The 21400-nt window shown below is 40.0% G+C and overlaps 1 pseudogene; it reads left to right on the forward strand.

Moving 5' to 3' along the window:
- Nucleotides 1-12805: 12805 nt before the first annotated feature.
- LOC118650718 overlaps nt 12806-21400 on the forward strand; it is a 45804-nt pseudogene continuing 37209 nt past the window's right edge.

The raw sequence follows: 21400 nt of genomic DNA on the forward strand, positions 1-21400 counted from the left end.
TCCTGAAAAATTATTTACTCTTCTTTGCAATTAAGTGTAGCAATTAGGAAACCTTGTATATCACCAGTTATCCTTTAAAAGTCTTCCTGTATTTGATGGTGGTGTAACTGGCTCTTAATTTTATATTGCATAGGTAGATTAAAGAGAGGCAGTTTACTTTTAAGAGATCTGATAAACAGGTTTTTAAAAAGGCGATAAGGAAATTAACACCACACTGTCTGTCACCCCATTCGAGTCTGGGGTCTCCTAAGGACTTGTAAATAAATAGCTCCAAACCAAACTTGAGCTAGTGCCCATAGTAGTGTTCCTGACTCTGCAAGTTCATTAAGTACCACCTCATTTATAGTCCCATGGTAAAGAATAACTATTATTGTTATTGATTTTTTCATTCAAATAAGGTCCTATACCTTCCTGAAAAGTATTATTTTGTAGCCCTAGCTGGTTTGGCTCAGTGGAGGATAGCGCATCAGCTTGTGGACCAAAGGGGCACAGATTGAATTCCGGTCAAGGGCACATATCTTGGTTGCAGGCTCCTTCTTGGCCTGGGCCCTGGTTGTCTTGTACAGGAGGAAACCAATTGATGTATTTATCTCACATCAATGTTTCTCTCTCTCTTTCCCTCTCTCTTCCATTCTCCCTAAAAATCAATGGAAAAAATGTCCTGGGTGGAGATTAACAAAAATAAAACAAAAAAAAAGTGTCATTTTGTAAAAATATTGCCATGGGCAGGCCCCTACTAAGAAATATAAAATGTGTGCAATTCACACATCCTTTTGAAATGCAAGAGCCTGTGAACTCTGACAGGCTGTAATTAATAGCAGGCAGAGTTGGCTGTCAGTTGCTAGTATGATTTTAGTGGGGTAATATGCTTCACTACTGAGATTTCTTCCTGTGCGGCCTCTAGCAGATACCTGAAATTCCCCTATTAGACATTTATGTGTTTAGGTCAATGATTCTCAAGAGAGTGGGAGGAGGGAGAAATGGAGGGAATGAAGGAAAAGGGGAATATGAGAATTTTCATGTAGTTTAGAAAACATATCTAATACTTCACTATTTGGTTCTACAATTACTGGAACTAAATCTCTTGGTTTTATCTTTCTTAGCTTAGAAAATAAAGTAAGAAGGCACTGAAAGATGCCTGAGTTTTGCAATGTTGAATAATGATAGCTTAGGTGGAAATTTGCTTTTCCCATGGTCCTTTCAGTAAATGGAAATGCCTTAGTGGGAATTAGTTCTTCAACAGGATCCATTTAGTATACCTTTATGGTGAATTTGAAAAGTGGCATAACAAGATCAGATTTGCTCACATCTAGAACCTTCCACCAACCTTTCTTTGGTCCCATTGTGTCCTGTGGTGCGTTCCAGGGCTTTGGCAAACTGTTGTGCAACAGTGGGAGGGGGGTTACAGTTTGGATGATTGAGTTGATGATGACGATATGGTAAACCAAGATAGAGAACACAGTAAGTAAAACAGGACTAGAGACAATGAGCTCAATATTAAGGATAATTGGTTTGAGATGCCAGTAGGAATCTAATTATACTTTGGGTTGAGGATATGAATCTCATCTGGAGAAAGATATGAGTATCATCTGACTGTATTTAAAAGTGGATGATCTCCCTCAGATAAAGTGTGTCACAAAAAGAAGACCAAGAAAAGGCCTTAAGAAAATCCAACTTTTTACTGATAATGGTGCCAGAGTAATGGTGTTCCTTGTGTCTGAAAATATCTTTATTTAGATCTAACTCTGCCTCTGAAACCTAGATAATATTCTACAATAGACAACATCCCTCAATTTTCATGTTGGTGGAAAGCAAAAAATAAAAGTGTATCACATGAAATGACTGAGTTTTATATATGCACTAGGGGCCCAGTGCACAAATTCATGCATCTTGAAAGGAACTGTGGGCCATGAGGCTGCCGTAGGCACAGGGGTGGGTCTCAGCCCATCCTCCACACCCCCACCTGGCCCCTCCTGCCACGGCCCCCCATCCCCTGTCTGCCGGCAGCCCCGCTTCCACTGCCACCACTCCCATGCGCTGATGGCGCAAGCCCTGCTTGCACCTGCTGACAGTTAGAGCAGTGATGGCAAACCTTGTGAGCTCAGCACGTCAGCATTTTGAAAAACCCTAACTTAACTCTGGTGCTGTGTCACATATAGAAATTTTTTGATATTTGCAACCATAGTAAAACAAAGACTTATATTTTTGATATTTATTTTATATATTTAAATGCCATTTAACAAAGAAAAATCAACCAAAAAAATGAGTGACACGCGTGTCATAGGTTCGCCATCATTGGTGTAGAGCAATTGGGGCCGACACCAGCAGTGGATGCGAGTGGTAGCTGCTGCCCTAATCACCCCTCACGAGCAGGAGGAGGTGGCGAAGTCCTCAGGGGCAATCAGGGCCGGCAGCCGCCACTTGCACCCACTGATGGCGCCGAGTGATCAGGACTGGAGCGAGGCACCAGCAGCAGGTGTGAGTGGCGGCTCCAGCGCCGGCTGTGCGTACAAGCCGGACTGGCGCTGGCAGTGGGTGCTAGTGGTGGCTCCGGCGCTGGCAGCGGTGAGAGCGCCAGGCAGTACCACAGTACACAGGAGCAAAGACTTTTAGTAACCACCAGAGGCTTGCCCCAATGACAGCAACTGGTGCCTCACCTTGGTCTGGTGCCCCCACTCACCTGCTCCACCATCCCACCGCGACCGACGCCTGCCATATTCTGCACACGCCCCCTGGTGGTCAGCGCACATCATAGCGACCGGTTGTTCGGTTGTTCCAGTTGTTCTGCTGTTCGGTCTATTTGCATATTAGCCTTTTATTATATAGGATTTCTTTTGAGGTCAGCAGTCCATTTCCCAGAGACAAACTTTCTATTTTCTGAAGGGCTAGAAAGAAAAGTGATTGTCTTCCAATCGCTTCCATGTAAGCACAGGGCCCAAGTCTTTCAGTGGAAAACTTAGTTTGCAATTTCTTATTCAACTTAAGTCTGTGTCTTTAGTCTTTGGAGGAACTGGGCTTTGTTGTCTCTTCAGGAAGCATGCAAAATCATGTACTGGGCTTTGTGATCTTTCAGCCATGCAGCATTCACTGCCCCCTTTGTGGTACCAGTGTCTTTCCCATTTCCTTTCCTTAAACTCCCTTTTCCATTCTCCTAGTATGGAATTCTGGTGCAGTTGCCATCACTCCCCAGTGCTGGAGAAGAGCATGTAACTCAGAAGAAAATTCCATCCTCCTAGCCACAGTGCCTTATTTGGGGTTGAGATGAGGACCATAGCTGGGCTGATTAGATATAGTGCCAAGACTTGTACCTAGACTGTTTAGGGAATGGAGTTCTACTTGGTCATGAGACATGAACCTTGGAAGATGTAGGGCTGAAGCTGCAAGTTTCCCACTTGCTACCAAACAGAACTCTGAATAAAGCCAATAAAGAAGGCAGATGGAGAGACGACAGGAGAATTGGTCCTGACGGCATCATTTTAGCTGGATCAAGGCACATCTGAAGTTACTTCTAGCCTGACATTTTGCAGTTCCCAAGCCAATGAACTTTTTTTTACTGCTTAAGCAAATTTGAATTGGGTTTTCTGTCATTCGTAAATCAAAGAGTCTAATATAAAGAAGATGGCTGGAGTTATGCTACCCGTCGGAAGAAAATTCCAGATGACAATCTGCAAATGATCTGCTGAGAGACAAAACCCATGCATCACTCCCATAGCCTCATCAATGTGAGGGATACCCGTTCAGAAATCTGGCTCTCAGTTTCTTTATTGTTAAGTTGATGGAGGAAGTCTATTTTGTTGTCTCCAGGTGTAACTGGCATTTTTAAATCTGCTTCCACCTAGTAAAGGTGACACTTGTCCAGCTCTCACAATACCAGGGAATACAGGATAAGGACTTCCTTAGAGACTGTAAGAAAATTTGAATCAGATTGTCTAGCTCTACTCTGCCCCTTAGAATATGTTATGGCTATGAGCAGTGCCACTGCAATTCTAAGACCTAGCTAGGATTATTTATGAAAACCTAATAAACTTGTCCCCAGGTTTCCTGCTCTTCAGCTTGGGGGTTTGATTGGTGTCATAATCAACTTATCAATGATCGGGGGCCAAAGGGATTTTGCTCCCAATATTATCCTCCTTCAGACTCCCCCATCCCCCACCCCCCACCCCATTTAGGCAGAATCTTAACTAAATGTGTTTAAAATAAATCTATTACCTTTTTTCACAGATCAATGAATAGCAGGTCAACTGACTTTACTATATCCACATGGCAAACTACAGAAAGAGGTAACTTTGTTTGTTCAGTTCGGGTTTTTTGAACGAAATAGGAGCTGGCACTGCCTAATAAACCTTGTTCTTTTCATCCTCTGACAAGGATTCCCAAAGGAAGATTCTGTGGGACATTATCTATCCCAGCAGGAAAGCAAACAAAAGCCCATCCTGCTTTTGAAGTTTATCACTTTAAAATATTGCTATTATGATGATAAGCCCTTTTGAGATTGACTTTTTATTTTCATGGATATTCTGATAGTGTTCAAGTCAGAAGCAAAACAAAGTCACCTTTGGATTTCCTCTTTTGTGAAATGCACTTCACTGAAAACCGAATGCCTCATTAACGGGAGAGAAGAGGCCAACAAGGTAGGCTGGCATTTAGCTCCAAAACTGGGTGCTCCTGGATCAGAGGGCGGGAGGCTCCCTAATATAGGCTGCCCAATATCACTGTGTCCTTAGACACAGGACCCATGCATGGTCTCAGTGTACTGACACTGCTTATTCTACATTTGAAAAATGTATGTTATAGTTCAGCCAGCTGAGAAAATATTTTATCTTTAAACCCTTGTGACCAATTTGTAATTAAGAGATAACGCTTCCGGGGCGGGTGGGGTGGGGGGGGAGGGCATTTATTGTGGCTATTGGAATGTGAGTGGGATATCCCTACCCTACTCCTAGCTAGAGGCAATCAGCAGAATCAAAGTAGTCTTCTTACACATTCAACAGATAACTGTTGGAAACTCACAGTGGTACAGGCATTCATTAGCCTCATCCTCAAGAAAGAACATCTACAGTGGTATCATTGACTGAATATTATTTATCACTTTTAAAGCCTGTTCTAATCTTGACATGAGAGAAGTCTGTTTTGCCCTATTCCCATATAGCCCAGTTACAATATTTTCATGTAAATTGTGAATGTCAACGGCATAGGATCAGAGTAGACAATTCACAGATGAACAATTGAACAGCAACGACAAAATTAAAAGCCATATGAAAAAATTTTCAGCCTCATAACTTACTTAAAAAATCCAACTTTAAATATCAATGATAGAAAACCCAATTTAGTCTTCACAGGGAAAAGCCTAAAAACACACAATTCTTCAGAATTACTTACAGTTCTTTCTAAACCTTACTCCACTTTTGCTCCCTGAGTTCAGTACACAGCTGTCCTTTTTGCAAACAATGTGCCACAGAAGTGGACCATATCCTCTTTCCTTCATGTTCATATAAATAACAAACTGACCAAAGATTGATGGTGACAGAAAGGTTGTGAATCACTATTTTTCTAAGCCCTACTTTCTCTAAAGACTGCCTTGCCCCCTCTATTTTCAGAATCCCTATCCTAGGACTCAACCTACCCCCCAACTCCTTCACCCTTACCCTTCCCACCTCTGCTCTGAATCTCCTACCCACATCGAAACTCAACTTCCCTCACTTTTCCCTGCAGTTTTCACCTCCTACTTGGCTCAAGGCATTGTGAGTCACATCTATTTTTCCTTTAATAATAAATTTCTTTTGTGTGTCCCATCTTCAGCACAGAAAAACCAAACTGGCAGGGACTTTGATATTTCCTGCCTTTCACTTTTGTCAACTCCACAAGCTTCTCTGAAAAGAATGGAATGGTTTAGATATTTGTTTTCTCATGACTTTGAATTGTGCCATCTCCTATAAAAAGCAGAAACTACTGCATCAGTTTACTGTTGCAATCAGTTTTTGGATTTAAGTAACATTTTTTTTCTTTTTTATATTAAATTAAATAACATTTTCACAAAAATAATACTCAATGTTAGTGAGGGTATAGTGAGACAGACACATTCACACTTAACTACTAGGTGTACAAAATGATACAAATTTGCTGAAAATCAATATAAAAAGAATATTAAAGTCAAGACATTTTAAAGAATCCAATCTTTAGAGCCTTATAATTCTACTTCTAGAAATTTATGCTAGAAATAACAATTTATGAATTGTCTTATATGTAAGGATATTCCATGCATTATTATTTATAACAAACTTAAAAATCCAAAGATAAGAGGATAGTTGAACAAATCATGGTATGTTCACACAAAATGTAGGCATTAAATATTGTGAGATTTTTGAGGAAATTTTAAGGCCTGGGAAAATGTCTGATTCCTATTACTGGACTTAATCTCTCTAAAAACATGATTAATTGATGACTAATTCATATTTATACCTCCCAAAGTTACAGCACAGAGCCTGTCATGTGATACGTGCACAATAAATATGTGTTGGATCATAAATAAATGAATAAATAAAACAGTGAATTTTGACTTTGTTAAATTCCTTCTCAATTCCTCTAAAGTTTTATGATTCTACATGAATTTTCTGTCAGAATATATACTTGCATTCTCTTTGAGAGTGTACAGGTTAGATGGGAAGACAAGATAAACACATAAAACAATAATGAATGGAAGAAGACTCTGAAATGAAGTACTCTTGACTTTATTGAAGTACCTGTTTCCAGTTCTGCATGTAAGGATCTTAGAAGTCACCACTCCATGCTAACAAGTGAAAACCTGAACAGACTGAAACAGCAGCTCTCCTTGGATGTGTAAGAGGGGAGGGCACAAGGCACACTGCTGCTCCCAATACTGGAAAGACAGGGGAATAGAGAGAACCACGGCTTCCCAGAGCAGAGACTCACAAGCAGAAACCACATGGGAACCGGGGCCAGGGTAGGAAAACCTGAACTGAAATTGACATATTGCTGGAGGCTCGGTGAGGATAACTTTAAGAGTCATAACCAAGTTCTGAATTAGGTTCATACTATGGGAGATGGGGGGGGGAGGGCAAGAAATCACAAATGACCTGGTGAAAACTCATAACCCATCTCCACTGCTTGGATAAACAGACCCAAGTATGTTAGCTACCAGCCTTTCAAGAGTTACATACTATTCATAATCAAAGGATAGCACATTTTTTTCAAAAATGCAATAAACATCTTTCACCCAGACTCCTACTCTCTCCAACACTTTGAGGAGACTAGCATAGTTATATAATTCATGAAGAATTCAGATTTATACCTGTTAGCCTACACAAAGTCATTTTTGTTCAGTTGTTAGTCTTAAAACCAAGTTTCCAACAAAGCGCGATCCTTATAAAATCACCTGGTTAAATACCCTACAAAATAATACTTTAGTGAAGGAAATTTTCAGTAGTTAAAGCTGCTTATAATAAGGTGAGATTAAAATAAAAGACAGTTAATGTCTATCTCTTTATGTACCACAACTCTTCGGAGGGTCATAAACTAATAAATCTGTGCCCAGCCCCACCTCCAGAACGAATTTCTGCACTCTTGGAGGCAATATCATCCCCATTGAAAATGAATGGTCCACACTATTCTGATGGGGGAAAATGTTTAAATGCCATGCTCTTAAAATGCAATGCTGGGTCTGTAGGATTATCTTTGTACATAAGCTTCACAACATATATAAAAGGCAGCACATTACTTTAAACACTTGATCTAATTAGTTTGAATGTCGCCCCCTCCCCCAAAATGGTTTCTATGTCTTTAAAAAAGGGATGAGAGAAGGGGGGGGGGGAGGAAAATTCAAAAAGAAAACAAAACTTTGACAACAGAAAGCCAACAAATGATTAAATTAGAGATAAAATTCACTGTCTAGTCTAGCACTCCTGACATTCCTTAGATAGATTGCTATTGGCAATTCTATACAGAGTGGCTTGCATTTCTCTCTTTGTTCCCCTCCCCCATTCTCTCTCAATCATTCATTCTGTGTATAACATATACAGCCACATATCTATATCACTGAGAAAGGATCAATCATTTTTCCCCCTATGCTGCTGAGACATACAATATTTATCACAGGTTATAGAAAAAGAAGAAAAGAAAAACCTAAGAATGTTCCCTTCAGCTGTATTTCTGTTGTGGACCCAGGAGCATCCCAGTCCTCCTCATTTTACTTGTTTGTCAGCTCAGCCCAGAACAATCTGTAGTGGAACGAGGCTGATAAAGTTAGGTACCCACTGGCCACTGGAAAGATAAACAGACCTGGTTATTGGTGATCTTCCTCACTATATTAAACACAACTCCCATTAGGCAAACTCCCTTCCATTTCTTTAAACCTCTCAATACCTTGTAAATCAAATATTTATCAACTGAGAACCTCTTTTCTAGCTGTCTGATGTTTCAGCTCTGACAAAGTTGGACACTAGCCAGTTGGTGAAGAAACCTGTGAAAGAAAATCAGCCACAAGAAAAAAGAAAACTCTATTTCATTTTTATTTCACAGGAACAAACTGTCAACAAATCCCCCTCCCTCTTTTTTCCTTTAAACTTGGCCTTGTAAAAAATGCTTACCTGGAATGAGCCGGTCTGGCCACTGACTTAGTCAACAAATAATTACTGGACATTTATCAGCTGTGCCATATATCTTTGGGTCCTTGTAATGCATATTAAAATATTGCCGAATGGCTATTAAGGTGGAGATTGTGAATAATATGCAACCTACAGAAGTATGTGCATAAGATGCAGCGATTTACAAAGGTAGACCAGAATCCGTTTGACAAACTGTATTCCTAAGGAGAACAGACAAAGCTGCTTATGGCAAGCTTCCTGAAGGAGACAAGCCCTGAGCCCTGACTTAGAACCGGAGAAGGATCCATATGGTGAGTGGGCAGTGAGGTGACGAATCTACAGGAAAGCTCAAGTGGCATCTTCCCAGGAAAAGTAATTGTCCCAACAAAATTACCATATAGATGGGCCATGTTTTAAATGAGTCAGCCCCAGCTGATGTGGCTCAGGTGGTTGCGTGTCCTTCCCATACACTGAAAGGTTGCCAGTTCCATTCCCTGCCAGGGCATATACCCTGTTGTGGGCTCCATCCCCAGTAGCGGGCAAGCAAGAGGCAGCCAATTGATGTTTCTCTCTTTCTCCTCTCCTCTCTCTCTCTCTCTCTCTCTCTCTCTCTCTCTTTCAAAATCAATTTTAAAAAATCTTAAAAGAATAAAAACTAAAAAGTACCATTTTCAGGACTGTTCTATAATAATCATATAGACCAGCGGTTCTCAACCTGTGGGTCATGACCCCTTTGGGGGTCAAACGACCCTTTCACAGGGGTCGCCTAAGACCATCAGAAAACACATATATAATTACATATTATTTTTGTGATTAATCACTATGCTTTAATTATGTTCAATTTGTAACAATGAAAATACATCCTGCATATCAGATAGTTACATTACAATTCGTAACAGTAGCAAAATTACAGTTATGAAGTAGCAACGAAAATAATTTATGGTTGGGGGTCACCACAACATGAGGAACTGTATTAAAGGGTCGCTGCATTAGGAAGGTTGAGAACCACTGATATAGACCATGGCCTAAAGCAGCCATGGGCAAACTACAGCCCGCGGGCCGGATCCGGCCCGTTTGAAATGAATAAAACTAAAAAAAAAAAAGACCGTACCCTTTTATGTAATGATGTTTACTTTGAATTTATATTAGTTCACACAAACACTCCATCCATGCTTTTGTTCCGGCCCTCCAGTCCAGTTTAAGAACCCATTGTGGCCTCGAGTCAAAAAGTTTGCCCACCCCTGAAAGTAATACTACCGATGATTATCGAGAGAATATTTTCAATTAAGAAACTTAAATGTCATTGCCCTGCCGGTGTTGCTCAGTGGTTGAGCATTGACCTATGCACCAAGAGGTCATCCATTCCATTCCTGGTCAGGACATATGTCCAGGTTGCAGGCTCAATCCCCAGTAGGGGGCGTGCAGGAGACAAGGCAATAGATGTTTCTCAGTGGTGTTTCTATCTCCATGATCTCCCTTCCTTTCTCAAAAATCGATGAAAACATGTTTTTTTAAAGAAACTGAAATGTCATCAATAATCTGGCATTCATTGTAGTATTGATTTTAAAAGGACATACTCCACATACTGAACACAAATCTGGTTATCCAGGATCAAAATTCATTCTCTATTCTGTTCTAAACTCCAGTGGATCCAGAGGGAGAGCCAGGGCATCAGAGCCTTTCAAAAACTCTGCAGATGATTCTAAGTTGCCTACAAATGTAAACTATGGCTCAGCACAGTTTTCTATTACAACCAGTTCCAAAGTAACTGCTTCAGCTTATTACATGAACACATCTATACATGGCTTTGAAAATTGGTTCTTTAGCTTACCATACATACTTCACTTTCAGAATCTACACTCCCTTTTGGCAGAACTTTGTGACCACTACACTCCCAGATGCTATATAGCTAATGATTTCTGCATAATTAACTACTCCCTTCCTTATAACACTAAAATAAGAACTCTTATGTGGACTGAGTATGCAACACTATTTGTAAAAGCCTAATGGTCGTCACATGACCAAGAAGTGTTAGTAAAAATGTTGCTGATTCATATCAGGGATGTGTGTGTGTATATGTGTGTGTAACCAAAGAAGAAAATAAGGAAGATAAAAATTCTGGTCCCAGCTCTCATATCATGTGCCCACACAGGACCAGGCCCCTTGCTAGTCTCTGGGCACTGGGGGATTGCTGGTTCCTCACCAGCTTTGTCTTCCTGAATCTTACAGTGGAGCAGGAAATGAATGAGGAAGTGCACAGCATGTCATGACTCATATGGTAAGTGAAGGGAAGAAAATCAATTAGGTACGTGATAGGGGAAGGACAAAGAACCTTCCCAGACAAGGAAGTCAGAGAAGGTCTCTTTAAAGAGGTGAATTTTAACATTTAAGCTTTCAGCTAAGACATGAAGGAGAAGAAGGCGACGGCCATTTGAAGCATTTCAAGCATGTGAGAAAACCTGGGGCTGGAAAGAACTTAACCATCTTGGGCTATCTGTAAAATGATGAAATTGAGCTGCACAGTTTCACATGCTATTTCCTGCTCTAAAAGTCTGTAAAAAAACAGACTCAAGTAATTAGTGGCTAAGAAAATGAAAAGCATTAAGCAAAGCATTTTATCCTAATCTGAAAGACATACTAAAGTTAGAGATGGAAAAGATGTTTGTCTCATTCTGATTCCACCAATTGGTTTAATGATGCAGAAATAAGGTTGCATACCCTTTCATATTAGTATAACCAGGAACCTCTGTTGACAGATCATCTATATGGCATTTCTTGAAAACATCACTCTAAAAGGGAAAGCTTAATGGACAAAAATACACAAATGGATAATGTAAAAAGAAGACAGGAATCAATTATTTTCATTAGTCAAGAAGACAGAACAAGGACTAATGGCTTTTAAGCCTTAGTAGGAGAAACTCGTGTTAAATAGAGCAGAACCTTGCTAATTCTCCCTTCAATAATTTCCAAACCCTGTAATTTCCAGAAAGAAAACTAGTAGTCTTAGTTATATTTCAATAAGCACTTACTAACACAAGGTAGACAGAGAACTCTTATGAATTATTTTTCATTACTCTCCAAAATGTGCCACAAGAATGTTTGCTTGCCAGGGTCCCATGTTATATTACTAATAAAGTAAGTCCTTTGTCAAAAGTAACAAGCTACATATACATTTGAGTTCTGTCCTTATAGAGCTTTCCCTCTCATTGAGCCCTTATTCTCAAAGTCAATAAATCATCAGGGGGCTTTCTATACAGCAGTGTGAAGTAAAAATCAGACATCAAAGCATCCTCTTTCCACCAGCAAGGATAAGGTTTGTTTCATAAATTTTTTCATTGTATTTATTTTATATTGATACATACATCACATAGAAAGATGAAAATTCTCCTACAATGTCATCTTTTTCTATATATCCAGAACACAAAGAAAAGTATTACTTAAAACAAAAACACAAAACAAATACAACAAAATGTAAATGATGTCTGGTATGTTTTAGCATTTAAGAAGTTAAACATTTGTCTTTTTAGCAAGTTCATGGTTATGCTTGGACATGGGGTTATTCAACACACACTAATAGATTGCAAACCCTCCACTGACATATCAGTAATTCAACCCACAACATGGTGTGATGTATGTTTAGCAGAAGCTGGCTTTGAGAGAGGATATCAAGAATCATACATTCTCCTATCCAGACCCTGCCCAAGCCTTAGCACCATGCAAGGCCCCTGAAACTCAGCCTCGGCTCCAGGGGAAGGAAGATAAACCTCAAACTGATGGATGTTAAGTGCCCAACACCTTGGGAGAACACTTAAATGGAAGTGTAGCAGAGTTACACTTTTTTCTTTACTGTAATGAACTGAAATTCAGACACACTGCAGTATATATGAGGAGGGGTACCAAGTAATTGTGGAGCAAGAGAAGAGCAGGAAAACCAGACTGGGGGGCTAGGTGTTATCTGTCAGGAGCCATGGCCTTGAGCTAAGCCCGACAGGAAGAATAAGAATCGAATGCACAGGAACAAGGGATAAGAAAAATGTAGAGAACTTCCTGGCAGAAAACAATGTGAGCTTTGGTCCAGAGGCAAGAAAGAATATTCGGGGCATTGAAATTCTTTCAGTTATCACCGATATAAAAGCTGTATGAGAAACAGTAAAAGGAGATGGGGCTCATGAAGTCGCTGGAGCCAGGTCTTGCATATCAGAAGGATGGTTCCTGCAGGTAAGTGAAGAAGAGTGTGAAATCCTACTTCTCTTAACATTAACTTTTCCTGGACCTTTATGATTGACCTTCATGGTTTATCTATAGCACTAATACAGTAAAATTTTAAAAATTAAAACATTGCTCCAAAAAATAGACTAGCCTCTGATTTAAATTAGGTACTTAGATTTGTTTCACTAAAATGTCTTCTCAAGTTTTATCTTGAGGCTCATCCCTAGATTCTACTACTAGAAGAAGTTAAAGGAATAAAGTAAATTCAGTGGCTATGCAAATGAAATGAAGTAACTTATACATACCCTATCCCATACTCTGGTTTCTCTTCAGATCGCATAAATCTTTCGCCTTTTACATACCCTACCCCTTCTCAATCTCAACAATCCAGAAATGGTGGTTGGTGTCCAGCAAACTCATAAATACTGATGCATAAATGTCTTTAACATACTAGGTTTTAAATTACTCAAATAATAACTAACATGTACTAGAAATAATAACTAAAATTTACTAGGTTGTTCCCATTTGCAAATGCAGAGTTAAGGAAACATGTGTAAACTCTATCCATATATGAATTGATATTTCTCAGGCAGCTTCTGTGCAGTAGCAGACTGTCACCTGGTTGTCTCCCATAGCATGTAGGTTTAAACAATGGAAAGGATGCAGGGAAGGAGGGAGAGAAAAAGGGAGAGGGAAGAGGGGAGGGAAGGAGAAGGAAGGAGAGGAAGGAAGGAAGTAGGGGAGGGGAAGGGATAGGAGGGGATGGGAGGGGATGGGAGGGGAGGGGAGAGGAGGGGATGGGAGGGGATGGGAGGGGATGGGAGGGGAGGGGATGGGAGGGGATGGGAGGGGATGGGAGGGGATGGGAGGGGATGAGAGGGGATGGGAGGAAGGGAGGGAGGGAAGGAAGGAGGGAGGGAGGGAGGGAGGGAGGGAGGGAGGGAGGGAGGGAGGAAGGAAGGGGAAAGGAAAGGAAAAGAAAGGAAAGGAAAAGAAAGGAGAGGAAGGAAAGGAGAGGAAGGAAGGAAGGAAGGGAGGGAGGGAGGGAGGGAGGGAGGAAGGGAGGGAGGGGAGGAAAGAAGGAAAGAGAGGAAGGAGAAGAAGGAAGGAAGGAAGAAACCTTAGCTTTTACTAAATACTCAGCATTGAATAAGTCATTTGAGAACTAGACAGCAGAGTCAAATAGCCTTTTCGTGTCTCGAAATAAATTATCAGCCTGGTACAGACCCTGGCTAAGACAGATATAGCATTTAACTTCACGGGAAGCTATAATTTCTGGATTTGTGGAAGAGTGATTTCTGCTTAGTATATTCCAAAAAGGACATGAAGTTTCTTAAAGGCCCTGTATAAATCAATTCACAATCATTCTGAGGTAGTTTGACTGTGACTCCAAAATGTCTGCATTTCATTTTCTCCCTGTTAGGGATGAAACCACTGACATTCATTTTTTATGGACATTTCCAGCTAAAGACATTTTGGTAAGTTAAAATTTGAAGAGCATGAAAGAGAAATTATTCTGATTTATGACGACTTCCAATCAGGACCAATTAAGAGAAAATGAACCAGGGAAATTGGAGTGGGGAAGGGAAATAAGATCCTGCAAAGTGAAAGTATTTAAACCTACGTTTTCTTTCACTGGTGTTCCCCTGGGGAGAATCCAGCAAAGGCAGCTTCAGGCTCAAGTGTCCCTGTGCCCCCAGCCCTCACCCACATCCTGCTTTTTCACTGCTAATCTTGCTCTGGCATTAGTCTACACTACCCTTTACTCAGGAGTCTACCAGAGCCACAGAAATGCTCCTCCTTCATTACAATAGTCAAGCAAAAGGAAAAGCGAATTCTTCCAATAGCACTATATGCTCCACTTATTTCTGACTTGGTTCCCACCTAAACACCTTCTGGTTTCAAGCTTAAAGTCTGAGGCCTCAAATTCACACATTTTTCAAAGGTGTTTATGTCACCACTGCCCTTAGATCTGAGCACAAGGAACCTCTTTGGTGGGTCCCCATAGCACTCTGCCTCTCTGCCCCCTCCCCCGACACACACACACACACACACACACACACACACACACACACACACACACACATATACATTGATTAAGGATGCATGGGTGCCTCTGTCTCTCAGAATCTGCGCTGACATAGGACAACTTGTGTTCTCAACATCCACCCTCATGACCAACCCTGTTAAGATCCCAGAGAAACACTCTTCATCTCTTGCCCCATATCCCCCACACAAAAGGTGACTTCATTCAATTACTGTAAAAGTTTGTGGGTTGTGCCAATGCTGATGAATGGGTGCAGGAGGCTTCAGTGGCAGAGGTACTTATGAGACAAGACAAATTAATTAACCTGTCAAATCTTTCCTCTGAGGTAGCGTGTGAATGCATGGATTACTGCATAACAAAGTACTGTTTCCCAGTAATGCTAAATGTTTATTTGCTTTTCTCTGTGTTCCAGTTCATGGTTCCAGAGGTACTCACAAATTGGGACAACAGACGGAGATGGGCAAAAGTTGGTTTACAGTTGTTCATATGTTTTCCAGATAACTGACTGCATAAGAGCTCGAGTCTTTAAAGCTTAGATAGTAGGACTTATAGAGATGGGCCACAAATGTGACTGCCTAGTGACCAAAACAAAGAGAGAACCACTATTTGCTTCAAAATTCACAGAAGATATCAGAAAATAAAAACAACTAGTTGTTAAAAAAAAAAAAAAAATGCACCTTTTCCAGGAACTGGAAACTATTCCAGATTCTTGGAGCTGAAAATCATATTTTTTATGGAACAGACCTAACATTTATAGTAGGAGGTTTTCTACACCTACCACCAATGGGGGAGAAAAGAGGACAGATGTAATACTTTCAACAATAAAGATTTTTTAAAAAGAGCCTGGCTGGTGTGGCTCAATGGTTGAGTATCGACCTATGAACCTGGAGATCATGGTTCAATTCCCAGTCAAGGCACAAGCCCAGGTTGTGGACTCAATCCCCAGTAGGGGTGTGCTGGAGGCAGCTGATCAATAATTCTCTCTCATCATTGATGTTTTTATCTCCCTCTCCCTTCCTCTCTCTGAAATCAATAAAAAAAACATATTTAAATAATAATAATCCTATATCATAAAAGGCTAATATGCAAATCAACTGAACGGCAGAATGACCAGTCGCTATGATGTGTACTGACCACAAGGGGGCAGACACTCAACGCAGGAGCTGCCCCCAGATGGTCAGTGTGCTTCCACAGGGGGAGCGCCTCTCAGCCAGAAGCTGGGCTCATGGTTGGCGAGTGCAGCAGCAGTGGCAGGAGCCTCTCCCGCCTCTGTAGCAGCACTAAGGCTGTCCGACTGACGGCTTAGGCCCATTCCCGTCAGTTGGACATCCCCCGAGGGCTCCCAGACTGCAAGAGGGTTCCCTGTACTGCAAATGCACTACCTTGGGCCTCTAGTAATAATAATAATAATAAAACATAACAAACAGGTTCTTTTCACATTATGCTTTCCTTCACAGGAATGCAATGGAACCCAATGTAGTTTCATTGCTTATTGTCAGCATTTGTTCTTACCCTTGCTTATTGTCAGCACACTGGGCTTCCCAGGTGGTTTCAGGGTAGGGGGGCCAGGAGAGATAGACCCAGGAAGGCACATCCATTCATGCATCCCCTCATCGTCAGGAACGTACTTCAATGGCAGCATCACCTGGGGCACCAGGAAATTTCTTTTGCAATAAATGCATCGTACCCAACCTTTTATCTTCCCCAGGTTCTGGGCACAGAAAATGACCTGTATATTGGCTTCCGGATAACAGGCATCTTATCATTGAACAAATTATGTTATAGTCAGAAATTAGCGAGGAGCCATCACATTTACATATTTCAAGTCACACATTTTTGCTCAATAAAATTAAGTGCTTCTATTATCTCTATAGCAAACCTCATAAAATAGTGAACTCAGCAGAGGGGAATGGGAGTGTGTATTACACTGTACAAAAAGAACCACACTTTTTATAAACAACTATAAACCCATTGCAGTTGAATAATCAAACAATTCTCACTAATACACATTTCAAGTAACCACTTAATACAGTTTGGTTATAATTATCAGGGTTATAAATGGCCTTTCAAGTAGTGTCCTGGGGGTGGGGGGCGGGCTGACAAAGTTTTCCATCAAGTACATGGTACCCCAACTCTCAGTGGGGACCGGAGGGACTGGTGGAACCCAGCACTATGTGCTTTCTTCCAGAATAGTTCATAAAGGACCCTGCACTGAGCAGAAACTGCTGGGATGTAATCATAACTGAAGAGAATGGACCCAGTAGAGACAAAGGAGAGGAAAAAATAAATAAAGATAAAAGAAAGGAGGAGAGCAGAACCTGGGAGTCTTAGAAAACAACAGAAGAGAGAACTCTCTGAAGTTAGAGCAGCTACCCGAAACCAAGCATCTCCAATTTCAGAAAACTGATTCCACATAAAAATTAGCAGCAGGGAAGTATCGAAGTCAAGTCCTTTGCAAAGTGACTAAAGATAAAAGAGAATGAAGAGCAGAATAGTATCACTATAGATAACAAAGGCATATCGGAAAGACAGGGACAGATCAAAACTGTAACATTTCAAAATGAGCTAAAAGACATTAAGAAAATGATACAAAATATAAAAGAACAGTATAAATCAGAATTAGAAAACTCAGGAATGAGATGACAGAGCATAAGGAAGCATTATAAATAAAAAGACATTTCTGAAATAAAGACTAAATTAGAAGGAACACAAAAGCAAATAAACACAAAAGAATAGAAGGTGAAAAGGAGGAATATTTTAAAAATAAGAAAGAAAAGAAATAAATAAACAGGTTTAAAGAGAAAGTGTCAAAAAGAAGGTAGAGAAGATTCAAATTATGTAATATAGAAATCCCTGAGGGGAAAAAACAAAGCAAGAAAGAAACAAACACTAAAGACAGTAATTCAAAAAAAACTTTCCTGAAATTAAAAGTTAACTGAAGCTTTATATTGAAAGAATACACCTCACATCTGGGATTATCAATTCAGAATGACCAACAGCAAGGCATATGCTAATAACAGCATCGGATTTTAAAGAAAAAAAAAAATTCTTTGAGCATCCAAGGAAAAAAGGCAAGTGATTTATAAGGGGAAAAAATAAAGTTACCATCATACTTTACAACAGCAATGCTTTGTGACAGAAAAAAATAGAGCAACCTAATTAACATATGCACGGAAAGAAATGTCTAAAGTAAATATAAAGAAAAGGATTATTTTTATCCAGCAAAAGTGACTTTCAGATATAAAGAGCACAAAACAAGCTGTTATCAACATGTAAGAATTCAAGGAATATCATTCCCATGAGCCTTTCCTGAGGAATATACTAGAAATGAGTTTCTTAGACAAGGGCTGGTAGTGAGGACTAAACACATAAAGCATATAGATATTATAGAACTAAGAGCACATGAGCGTTAAAGAGGAAAGTATAGTATTTTTTTAATATATTTTATTGATTTTTTACAGAGAGGAAGGGAGAGAGATAGAGAGTTAGAAACATCGATGAGAGAGAAACATCGATCAGCTGCCTCCTGCACATCTCCTACTGGGGATATGCCTGCAACCCAGGTACATGCCCTTGACCGGAATCGAACCTGGGACCCTTCAGTCCACAGGCCGACGCTCTATCCACTGAGCCAAACCGGTTTCGGCAGAAAGTATAGTATTAATGGCTATATGTTTATGCGATACAGATATAGTATAGGTATAAAAATTAATAGAAGATGCAGGAAAGCATATGCAAAAAAAATTTTAGTTATTTTTAGTGATCATGTTGCCAGTGATAGTATTAGTATTTGTGTACATGATATTGAAATTAAGAAAATAAATAATGATGAAATATTCTGATTCTATCCTCCCTTGTGTCTTTGAGCACTCGAATTTTGAATGGAAGAAAAGAAATAGAGATATAATACAGAAGTTAAACAAAAAACGCTGTGTTCCTGAATCTAAATTAGAACTGTCAGATGTCCTGGCTGGATAGCTCAGTTGGTTAGAATGTCATCTCAATATTCCAAGATTGTGGGTTTGAGCCTTGGTCAGGGCATCAACCAATGAATGTATATATAAGTGGAATAACAAATCTCTCTCTTTCTCTCAAAATCAATACATTTTTAAAAATTAGAATTATCAGTATGAACTCATGAAGTAGCTCAGTCCACTGAAGAGACCTAGAAACAATGACCATCCCTAGCAAACAGACTGCAGTTTTGAAATACCATTTTCCCTGAAAGAAACACTCAAGGCTTCTTAGAGAAATAGCCACTACCATGACTGGGGCAGGGAATGTACCAGATGAGCCTGCAAAACCCTATCACACTGAATAGCAAGGACTTTATCAGAGAGTCATGTTAGAAGAACTCAGAAGCCAACTTGAAGAGCCCACCTTGTGCTACACGTGTGAGGAAGCGACATCCTCTGTGTGAGAGCATAAAGACCCATGCAAGACAGCTTAGCCTTTTTGGTTCTCTGGTTACCATTTTTATTTGGGTATCTGCATTGAGCTGGAACCAAGGCCCTAAGCCTACCTTCTCCCTAGAGTGTTTAGCTCTTAAAAGAGCTCTTCTTTTCTATCTAGAAATAGTAAATGACATAGATTCTCAGGTCAGGCTCTACAGCAAACCAACTCCAAGAGAGAGGACTTCATGCATGAAGGTTATAGGGAATGCCCATGGGGACCAACATCTGTGAGTAAGTAAAGGAAGAACTGGGCAGAGGAATGAATGGAACTGTGATGCAGGCAAAATATAGACCTCAGACAGTCCTATAGAAAATTCTACAGCTATTCGGAATTGTTTCACTTTAGGGAAAGAGGCATGGGACTTTATTGCCACCAGCACCACCCCATTAGGCAGTCATTGAATAGGAGCTGTTCCTGGGGAAGCATTGTGACCATAAGCTAAGTAGCTCTCTTCCCTTGAAGGTAATTGCCCTAGGGCAGTGGTTCTCAACCTTCCTGATGCCACGACCCCTTAGTACAGTTCCTCATGTTGTGATGACCCCCAATTTCATTGTTACAAATTGAACATAATTAAAGCATAGTGATTAATCACAAAAACAATATGTAATTATATATGTGTTTTCCGATGGTCTTAGGCGACCCCTGTGAAAGGGTCGTTGGACCCCCAAAGGGGTCGCGACCCACAGGTTGAGAACCACTGCCCTAGGGTCACTCAGCTAAGAGCTGTCAGCCACCAGTATTCCCAGGTGTTAGGATGTGCCTCAGTCCTAATGAAGATACAGGTGTGCACCACGGCATCCACTACAGAGAATAATTTCCGCCACCTCACTTTTATTCCATCATGTCTCAGGCATATTTTGTCTTCACAAGTTTCACCTTGCATTTCACCTTGTCTCTTCACTACCTTTGGTCTTATGTTCTAAAGTAGAGTGTTGCTTCAAAGTTCCAAAGATGCCTAAGAGCTTGGCCTCTGAAGAATATTCTTTGCATATCAAAATTTAATTTAATTGAGGATTTGCAAAACATTCCTAAGATGAAACCATTCTCATTCACTCATTTAACCAATGTATTTTGAATGCTTTCTAGGTGCCAAACCCTAAGAGCTACTAGTAAGCAGTAGGAACATAGTGGTGAATAGAACAGAGTCCTCATTTGACTAAAGCTTGTTCGATTCGGCATATAATGATGACATTCTGTATATGTTAGAGTAACTTTTTATTTTACTTCCATTCAGGGGTTGAATGCTATAGAAGATAATTATGTCATTCTTGAAAAATCTGTAACACTTCAAGATTTTTCTGTGACATTTTTTCACTGGCTTAAGTGGCTTCTTTGACTTGATATCTATGTGAGATTGTAGCCAGAAAAAGTAGGCAAGGGATTTTGATAGCAATTCAAGATAGTGTCCTGAAATGCTTATAATGATCAAGCTTCACACTCTGGGACAGTTGAAAAAAAATGACACCACCTGTGTTTGTAATCATTTTATATCATTCACTTTCTTGCATAAATCCATAGGGCAGGTATCGGGATATAATTCTTTGTGGACCACTCACATTTCTGCATGTTTAAAGCCTAAACCTAATTCTTGGGCAGTGAGACATATTTATCACTTTATAATGATATTGTTATTATTACCATCAGGTTGCTTTATTTAAAATTATTTGCATATAAACATCATTCCTTCCTGCCTTCCTCAATATCCTGCCCTATTTCTTCTTCCCATCTGTCACTTCTATTACTTGCTTTTCACAAGTTCCTTTGTCGCAGCTAATAAATATTAAACATACTCAAATTTTCTCTACCTTAAAAGAAATCTCCTCTTCAACTTATTTTCCTCCTTGATTTATTGCTTTAGCTCTTCTCTTCGTTTTGCAGTCAACTTTCTTGAATGAGAAGTCTTCACCTACTGTCTCCATTTACTAATTTCTTATTTCTCAGTTATTTGATATCTGAATATCATGAGAACCATCAAAGGATCTCCTCTTAATAAAGTAACTAGTGATTTTTCACTGCTGTAATAGTAATTCTATGTATCAACTGGCCTGATCAATAGAGTGCCTAGATATTTGATTAAACATTATTCTGG

This window comes from Myotis myotis, unplaced genomic scaffold (genome assembly GCF_014108235.1).
Source record: "Myotis myotis isolate mMyoMyo1 unplaced genomic scaffold, mMyoMyo1.p scaffold_m19_p_3, whole genome shotgun sequence".
Classification (NCBI taxonomy): Eukaryota; Metazoa; Chordata; class Mammalia; order Chiroptera; family Vespertilionidae; genus Myotis; species Myotis myotis.